This window comes from Pinus tabuliformis, chromosome 2_2 (assembly GCF_031772625.1).
Source record: "Pinus tabuliformis cultivar Carrire ecotype Pingquan chromosome 2_2, CPIR1, whole genome shotgun sequence".
Lineage (NCBI taxonomy): Eukaryota > Viridiplantae > Streptophyta > Pinopsida > Pinales > Pinaceae > Pinus > Pinus tabuliformis.
Genome location: NC_142300.1, coordinates 32,493,800 through 32,501,461, shown reverse-complemented (window position 1 = coordinate 32,501,461; position 7,662 = coordinate 32,493,800). Strand labels below are relative to the sequence as shown.

At 34.2% G+C, this 7,662-nt stretch overlaps 1 long non-coding RNA gene across 1 annotated transcript; it reads left to right on the top strand.

Moving 5' to 3' along the window:
* The first annotated feature begins 4,610 nt into the window (after positions 1–4,610).
* Positions 4,611–5,370, top strand: LOC149191374 (uncharacterized). The gene is made up of 3 exons (XR_016254818.1): positions 4,611–4,675; positions 4,943–5,009; positions 5,164–5,370. It is a non-coding gene; the product is annotated as an uncharacterized LOC149191374 (long non-coding RNA).
* Positions 5,371–7,662: the final 2,292 nt, after the last annotated feature.

Here is a 7,662-nt window from a genome sequence, read left to right as displayed (position 1 = left end):
TTTTAATATATATATTTTTTTATTTTTCCAAAAAATATTGTTCTAATTTTTTTTTTTAATTATATATTTTATTTTTTGGTTTTTAATTTTAAGGATTTTTTTCCTTCATTTTTTCAATTGTATGTTTTATTTTAATTTTTTTTTTTTTTAACTAAATTTTTTTCTTAATCTTCTTCCTTGAAAAACAATTAAAAAAAAACTTCAAATTTCATCATGTTTGGATATAAAATTTCATAAAATTTGTTATTTTTCCAACCTTTTTAATTCAAATTTCTCATAATTTTTTATTATTTAACATGTCATTTTTAGCCAAAAAGGTCTTGAAATGCATATTTTTTTAATTATATCTATATGCAAAATGTGTATTTTTTGTCGAGTGTTTAAAATTATTATTTTTTAGTGACAATTATTTTGTGTGTTGAAGTATTAATTAATGATATATAAATATCTAAAAAATCCTAACCTTAAAATATTAATATCCTCATGATGAACCACACTTGTTCGTTCACTTGTTCGTTCGAAATGCGTCAGCCAAAAATTTCTCTTATGTGATTTTTACCAAAAGACTTTGCTTAATATTAATGTTATTATTTTTTTAAACTTTGAAAAAAAAATTAAAAATTTTATTATAAAGAAACATTGCAAAGAAAAACAAAAAATACATGTTTGGATAACCCTTAAAAACACACATCTTAGGACAAAAAATAAGAAGAAGAGAAAGACAACTTGAAAAATGATTAAATAATACATATTAAAAATAATGTGCATACTTAGGACATAAGAAAATTTAAAATAACAAAAATATGTCTTAAAAAAATGTTGATGTTTTTTAAAATAGGCATGAAAATCACCAACATTTAAAAAAATTATCCACATTTAATAATTTAGAAAAATTAAAGTGTCAAAAATATGTTCCAAAAAAGGGTGTATTCTGAATCAACAATTTTTTGCTACTTCAAAAAAATGGGTACTCGGTACAGTTCCCGTTTGATAGTTTACATTGTTAACTGGATGGGGTTTCTACAACAGTTTCATTTAGCGATTAAGTACAAAAAGGGAAGCACAAACAAGTTTTTTGACATGCTTTCAACCCCACCCACATCAAATGTCACAACTTTGAGGACCCTTATGCACATCGATCCATTCACCCATGATGCATATAGAGATGCGTATTCAGAGGATGAGGACTTCAAGGAGGTGTTTCAGTAGTTGTAGAGTCAGATTCATGTGCACAATGGCGACAACACTATTGACTACCATCTCCAGGATGGGTTACTCTATAGGACAGATAAGTTATGTATTTCTAAAGGTGAGTGATTATAGCTAATTTGAAAGGCTCATGCCTCCAAGGTTGTAGGGAACTTTGCTGTAAGGAAGACCATGGCCAACTTCCAGAGGTATGTGTATTGGCCAAAATGCAAGAACATGCAGCTAGTTTCATAAGAGGATGCATGATTTGTTGTATCAGCAAGCCTAGCAATAGGGAACAAGGTCTATATCATCCCTTATATGTGCCCAGTCGTCCTTGGGAAAGTATTTCCATGGGCTTTGTGGGAGGTTTACCAACAACTAAGAAAGGACATGACTACTTATTCATGGTAATTGACAAGTTCAACAAGATGTGTGTTTTGATGCCCCGTAAAGAGACCATAAGTGGGCAAGAATCAACAAACGTGTTCTTTAGTTGGGATACTAAGGAGCGTCATTGTAGACAATGACACAAGATTTCTTACTGCATTTTGGACTACATTGTGGAAAACACTGGACATAAAGTTGAAGAGATATACAACATTTCATTCGCAAACAAATAGGCAGACAAAATAGTCAACAAGACTTTGGTGCAGCTTATGAGGGGATACAACCAAAAGCATCCAAAGACATAGGACGAAAATATGGTATATATACAACATTATTAAAACAAAGCAATCCACACTTCTATAGGAAAGTCCCCATTCGAAACTTGTTTTTGACATTTTCCACCTTCACCTTTGGACATTGCATATGCGCAAAAAGGAGGAGTAAGGGAAGATCTTATAGGGGATGCTTTGAGGGCTGAAAAATTATAAAAAAGATCAATCAAATCCATATACAGGTACAAGAGACACTGTAGAAGTCATGGGAGAAGAGGTCCAAAACTACAAGATAAGGGTAGCGCAACCTTTAGCAGATTGGGTTGAAAGGACAACTTCCAGGAAAAGCGAAATGGTACACCAGAGAGAAGGTGTAGCACAACTTTCCTCACCTCATTCAATAAAAGATTTTGGGGACCAAAAGCCTCCCAAAATGGGGAAGTGCGATATGTTTTGGATCGTTATATTGTTTTTAATTTATAATGATTCTTTCACAGTGGAAAAAGGGGAAGAATTAGCTCTCAAGGCCATTTTTCCCAGCAGGACACAGTTTGATGGGGTCTAAAACCTTTCAGGAGCGTTTTGAGGCATCAAACGACATTTTTTGGGCATAAAACTTTTCTGCTCTAATGTGGCACATTTTTCTCTTATTTTGCACACAAGGACCTTTCCAACGACATAAGAATCACATCAATTAGAGTCCATTTGCTAAAGTTATGCCACTCAGAATTTGACCTTCCTGTTTTCACCACCATAATTCAAGAAGATGTCATGCCAGCACCCATTATTCATGGCAAGAGGGCTAACCACATGATTATGATGTAGAAGACTCTAAAAGAGTCTATATTGTAACTCTAGTTAAGAGTTGAGGTTGTCAAACCTAACCACTAGTAGGCTATCGTGTTGTGTTATAACTAGGTCACTAGAAGGAAAATGAGTTTCATTCTTTCGAATGCATTTGTTCCATAGCTAAGCAAAAAGAGTCAAGCGGGATAGGAGATAGAGTAGACAAAGAAGATTTGTGCACATTAGTAGCCCATGGGCCACAAGCCAAACTTCTTTATATTTGCAGCCATATTTCCTTTCAGAGAAAGGGAGCAAAGCAACCTCACCTCCCAACTAGGTTTTTCTCTTGAAAGAGTTTCCCAGGTCATATCTTGTATCAAATGCATGTGTGAGCTTTTATTTCATTGCTCTCTATTTTTTGCATAATTTTTAAGTTCGCATGCATGCACTACTAACAGTAAATCTACAGATTAGAAATATAATAAAACTGTAATAGTGTATAATTTTACATTTTTAAATATAATTTTATCAAATCTATTATGACGAACTATCAAGTGGAATTCCACGATTGTTTACCGATTATCTAGGGTATTTAAAATTTACTATGTTTCTATGTATTGGAAATGTGCAATTTTTTGGGGGAAATTTTGCAAAATATATTAAATATTTCAATATAAAATTGTAGTTCGGTGACCCCACAAAGGCAAGAAAAATATTTTGTGGCTATATTGGAATATTGAAGCGTCTGAAGTATATAAATGGTTCTAGCCATGAGTCTAGCAATTTTAATACAAATGCTACCCGTTCCGTTTAAAAAATAAAACATTACTAGATTATTTAATGAAGGCAAATGTAGAGTGGGGTAATATTTCTCCGTGAAGACACTATACATAACAATTAAAAATTCTTTAGAATAATTTAGCAAGGACATATGCTCTTGTGAATGACATTATCTTATTTCATACTTTCTATCCAAAGCATTTTCTTGTTTCAAGAAATCCATATATCATTTTGATACACATGTAATTTGGAACAAAGACCAGAGATCCCACATTAAAAAGTCATTTTTAATAGAAAAATAAACTGCAAAATTGAAGAGCTCTATGTGCTATTGCGATTTGGCTACACAATTAGGAAAGAAAATATTGTTTTTAATTAATTAACAACTTATCAACTAACATAGTCCATCATTTTAAGAATCGTAGTATAAACAAGAACCGCTGCGAAGCAGCAAGTCCCTGCTGGCAGTTAAAACAGTATAATAATAGCCATGCAGACTCCTTGATTACGAAGTCCCTTACATGCGGTTTTTGCATGAATGACAGGTGTCCTCTGCATTGCAGGTGTCAAACAGCGAAGGTATTTTGGGCTGCTTTCGTTTCGTTTCGTCCAAATCGAACCTCATTACCTTTATTGCCTCTGTCTATGTCTTGACTACGGTTGCTTCTTTCTCTTCCGCCTTGGCCTCTGATGCTACTTCCTATGCTTTCCCTGCTTCCTCACGGTAAACAGAGTGCACTGGCTTTGGCTCTGGCTCTGCTGCGGAATCTACTGCTTGCAGATAAACAAAGTTCATTGCAATTAGTTCTGTCTCTGCGACTTATGCCTATGTATCTACCTCCACTACTGAGTCAACCAGATATAGTTTCACCGGTGTTAGCGACGAAGGGATTGTTTGCAAGAGAAGGTTGCCAAGTTAAGATACGAGTAGGAGGCATGCCATGCATAGTATAAAAAAGGGCAGAGAAGAGGATTGATGGATAGAGGGAAGATACATATATTATATAGATGCCCCAAAAAGCAGTAGGAATCGGCTGCTGGTGGAAGGTTTTGCAGGAAATGAATCACTAGTATAAGAAGGGGACAAGGACATCTTTATTTGGAGCTCTGTGTTTCATCACTTTCTTCGTCCCTCGGATCTCTAAAGAGGATTTGGTCAAAATGTGTTTTTACATGAGCAGAATAAGGTTGTCTGCAGGTGGAATGGAAGAGTAAACTTCAGGCAGCTGGTGGAAAACTCTTGAACCAACTAACACGCGGTGAGATTGCAGAATAAGCTTGGATTTAAAATGCATGCTTATTGTTAAGATTGCAGAACAAGCCTGGCTTTGAAATGCATGCATATTTTTGTAGCTATGAAGTATATTTGTGAGTATATTTGGGGTATGAATGCAAGACAAGCATGGTTTTGAAATGTGTACACATGCCCATTACTTTAAACTTTAAGATACAAAGTATTTTTGAGTATATATTGAGCAGGAATTTTAACAATGCACTGGTTTTTGTTTGTGTTGAGAAATTGCCAGATGCTGATTGCTTGATTATAAATGAAAACACAATTGATACATATAGCTCCGAGATAGAAAAAGCATCGTGAGTTGTTTTTCCTCTTTTAAGGGATACCTCACAATGTACATTTTTATTCTAGTAGAAGGTGGATGCATTGCTTATTGTTATTAGCTTTCTCATATTATAGGAAGTTGCGATCATACCTTTGACGTTATTTCTATTAAATGAGTGTTAACAGGAGTTTCAAAGTACCAGTACTTAGGGAGTCTTTTCTAGTTGACTGTTTGGAAAGGAAAAAGCGGCTCCCAATGGACCGCTATAAAATTGAAGAAGCCTCAAGGTCAGATTTGGTAAAAGTCAAGGTCAAGGGTAGAAGTTTTATTCATGAGGAATCGGGTTTGCAGGAAACAGGTCACATCCTTGAAGAAGGGAAAAATATTTACAATACAACTCTGAATAAGTGTAGTATGCAAGTTGCCCTAACTTGATTGCTTTTTGTAGATCCTGCTCTTCGTAACTGCCAAGGATTATGAAAAGGTCATTCCATCATTTCAAGAAGCTGCAAAAGCGTTTAAGGGAAAGATATCGTTAGGCACAATTCACTCGCTGAACACATGTAATTATGTTGACACTTGTTCTTAGAGTTTCCTCGTTACAATTATTACATGGAGGACTCCTTTGGCACTATTATCATCTGAAACCTGCACTTCCTTTGGGGTTGAATTGTTGTTTAATCTGAGATTCCAGCAGGATGAAAATCTGTTTGTAATTGTTTCTGTTTATATGTGTATTTTGCCAGATCCTTTTTGTGCAGGTTGATTCTGACAATACTGATGTTGGGAAACCAATTACGGAATACTTTGGCTTAAGTGGAGATGAACCAAAGGTAGATTATGTTCAGAAAATTTTGTATTTGAATTTTCTCTGTGCTGAATAATTTTAGATGAGTCATCCATCCTTCGCTCCAGGGATAATATTAGTTTGTGGTGTATTATGTTTGTTTTCGCTTCTTAGAAATAAAATATTTTAATATCTAATTATTTTATAGGTAATTGCATGTGTTTTATCTGGAGAGCCCATCAAATATCTGTTTGAAGCTGAAATAAATGCGGATAACATCAAGGTAAGTCTCATTTTCTGATATGTCCTATTTGATTATCCAAGGAAGTTTGTCAAATTAATCGAATATGATTTGAGCTTGCACAGGAATATTGAGCTCTAGAAATAACTATGTCATATCAAATACTAACTAGTTATTATATCTGCTTAATATAATCTAAACTGCATGGTGAAAGTGATAAGCATTAACTGCCTTGAAAAACCATGAATTTTAGTTGTGGCAACAGAACATTATCACAAAGTGTTTAACAGTTTGTTTCGACTGTTATGCAAAAACTCTCTAGTAAGAGGAAGGGCAAATACGCAAAAACGCAGGGCAGCAATTTGTTGTTTCAAAATGCTTTCATCTTTCTCTATATCAATCAGTTAAGCGATAGGTGGTTTACCTGTTTAACTTTCGACATGTATACTTTCATAATGCAGGTAACTAGACGCGTTGATGGCCTCAATTGCTCCAACAGCGCACAAGACTACAGCCAAACGGTGGAGCGCTTCATCAGAGTATTAGCAAGGCACTGGACTCCATTATTACGCAGAAAACTAAGACTCAGGGACTCCGAAGACTCAAAGACTTGGGCTTATGGACCAAACTCTCCTATGCAATCTGGCGAAAGGGACAACTCTTCCAGTTTATGGAATGGCACCTAGATTGAAGCGATGGTACCTGGCAGGCGAGCAGGCGCACTAGAGCTTCTTCGCAAATGGACATGCCACCTTGCTTCTTCACAAATGGATATGCCACCTTGCCGTGAAGCTTATGAGCTTAGAATTGCTTCTTTGCAAATGGACATGCCACCTTGCCGTGAAGCTTATGAGCTTAGAATTAATTCAATTCAGTTCAGTTTCAGTATAACATTTAATGTTTTAAACTAATGCTAAACTAATGCTAGCATTAATTTACTCTGCCCAATCGAAAAAAGAATATAACCTACATAACCTATGTTTTAGCCCATCCTGCCTCATCCTGCCTCGGGAAGAGGCCAAATAAGACTGTCACATTAATTTTTCAATAAAAGTTTGGTTATTTGTAATAGTTCGCTTGTTATTTGTAATGTTAAGCAGGTGAATTAATGTTAAATACCATTCTTCCGATTCCTATAGTCCTTGGCCATTGCCAGATGGCAGGGACTAATAAATAATTTAGGTAGTCTTGAAATTTTAAATCAGAAATAACAATTGCAACTACCCAACACTACCAGAATTATCAACTTATGTAATTCATCAATATGCATTTTACACAATTCTTTTGGTTTAAAAAAATGCATTACTAATTGTTTGATTCTCTTAGCAAACCTAACATAAATGTTAGAAAACGGAATTTGGATAAACATCCATCCGATTAAACATATGAAAAAATTTCGTCTACCACTTGGCGAATTTGAATGAAATGATTGATCAAGTTCACCGAGAATCACAATTTTAAAAGTAACTATACAACTATTTTAAGATGTTATATATAATAAATATAAATCTCAATTTAAATCAATATTTTTATTAATAAATTAAAATTATGGTCAATTAAAATTTTTAAATTAAATATATAATTATTTTTAAATTTTATATTAAATTTAGATTTAAATCGATATTTTTATTAATAGATGAAATTTATGAAAAATTT